Below are 2,425 nucleotides of genomic sequence, written 5' to 3' on the forward strand. Positions count from 1 at the left end.
ACTGGGGAAGCTATGCTAGAACAGTGCGAATTTAGGCTCTATAGCGGCGGTGCAGGCTCAAAATTTGCACTGTTCTGGCAGTGCTCCCCCAGCCACTCAAGATCATTTCTGATGCATTAATGAATTTAAGTATATTAATTATCAAAATAAAAATTTACAAAATAAAAATACCTTTAATCATGTATAAAAATACATTATTTGTCATCCAATGCATCAGAATTGCTCCTGGAGGGCTGGGGAAGCTATGCCAGAACACTACGAATTTGGGCTCTGCAACAGCGGTGCAGGCTCAAAATTTGCACTGTTCTGGCACTGCTCCTCCAGCCACTCAGAATCATTTTTGATGCATTTATAATCAAGTTGAGTACATTGATTATGAGAAATAGTAATTTACAAGATAAAAATACCTTAATCATACATTATTTGTCATCCAATGCATCGAAATTGCTCCTGAAGGGCTGGGGAAGCTGTGCCAAAACAGTGCAAATTTGGGCTCTACAGCAGCGGTGCAGGCTCAAATTCGCACTGTTCTGGCACTGCTCCCCCAGGCTCCCAGGGTCATTTCTGATGCATTCACAAAAACATTGATGGTACAAACTAGAAAAAACAATGATATACTTGATGAAAATAAGTTTGCAAAAATTGTATTGTATTCATAATAAGAAGTGATACATCATCTTTACAAAAGCTTTCTTACAATATTGAGCTTCCTTCTCTTGTTATTGGTGGACAAAGTGTGCTCAAGGAGTGATTGGGCTATTTCTTGAGGATCCTCTATGTCTATGCTTTTGGCTATACCTATACGAGTAGCAAGAAGCTTACCCCTAAATCCAAAACCAAAAACATCAAAGGCAAGGGATTTTTTAATCAGAACTATACATTTGGTGCTCTGTGCCATAGAGGCTACTACTACACAGAGCACCTTAGAAAGGGCTTTCAAAAAGAAGAGAGTGAAGGCAGATTGAGGGGTGTAGTCCACCCTGTGGATAATGGCGATGCCATCCACAGGAAGTCGACCAAGATAGTGCGCCAACGCAGCATCATGTCCATGGACCTTGGCCTAGTCTCTGCTACCGCCGCCTCTCCCAGCAAATGCGTTAATTTCAACCACTCTCTGCAATCAAAGAAAAAATTAAAATATTCTCCTATACATAATTACAAATGTCAGCATCATGTCCATGGACCTTGGCCTGGTCTCTGCTACCGCCGCCTCTCCGAGCAAATGCGTCAATTTCAACCACCCTCTGCAATCAAAGGAAAAATCAAAATATTTTCCTATACATAATTACAAATGTTTCTAGGTTGTAAAAGGTCGATTATTACCTCTTGCTCAATGTCTTCTTTTGCCAAAGTGCTGGTGGGGGCGGAGAGGTCAATCAAGGACTTAGCCTCATCCTTTCTTGGTGCTTTGGTCTCCTCCATCACTCTAGTAGCAAGGGTATCCTTTTCAACCTCCTCTAGCTTGTCTTGTAAGGTTGTGAATTCCTCCTCTGGAACTAGGGCTTGCTCCGCGGTCTCAACCTTTCCTTGACCGAAGCAACTGTCTCTGTGATAGATTCTCCAAGGGGTAGTATAGCACTATCTAGGTGAGGACCGAGGTTGGAAGTCTCAAGGTCCACCTCACATCGCGTGCATATAATGCCCAAGCATTCATCCATTCTCAAGCTAGCTACCTTTTCAAGGTCAGGAAGAAATAAGTATTCTTCACCTTCCACCACAATGGTGCTCAAGAGATTGATCTCAAGCTCTGGCAGCACCTTGCTCTCCTCGTGTGTGGGGAAGATGGCCCCGCATCTTCTACTACAGTGGACTGTTCAGCTGCAGATTGTGCACCCTCTGGAAAGTGCTCTGATGCAAGATGCTCTTCTACGTCCCTACTGCCTTCACTTCCTTGTCGTCCCTCAAATACCCTGCCAACTGCAATGCAGGCATCTCTACCTCCTCATCCGAATCCTCATCGGCTGATGAGGAACGCAAAAGTGGTGAGCCACGAGAGGAACCTAGTTCCTAAATTGCCCTTCCCCAACCTCTTCACCTCCTGCTTATTGAAGGTACAGTAACCTCCTACTGCGGGGATGCAGATGTCGATGAAGCGTTCAAGGCGCTGGATGTAGGGGCGGGCATATTGTTGAATGTACTTAAGCAGCTCAACAGGCACCCATTGATCATTGGGGCAATGGGGAAAGGAGATGGAGTGGGGAGCCAAGTATTGCTCCATGTATGCAATCTGCGTCTCATAATGTTGGGACGCAAGGGCGAGCGACTTTTCAAAGTCGACTTCACGAGAGAACATGACAAAGAGCTCGCTCTTGCCCGCCCACGGGGTGGTGGAGAGGAACTCATAGAAGTTGTCAAAGTGGGTAGCCATGTGAATGCAAAGAGATAGTGTGAGCTCCTGCTTGGTTTCTATCGCATGAAAATGAGA

The sequence above is a fragment of the Cibotium barometz genome, chromosome 37 (assembly GCF_041138505.1).
Source record: "Cibotium barometz isolate CiBa-2024 chromosome 37, ASM4113850v1, whole genome shotgun sequence".
NCBI lineage: Eukaryota > Viridiplantae > Streptophyta > Polypodiopsida > Cyatheales > Cibotiaceae > Cibotium > Cibotium barometz.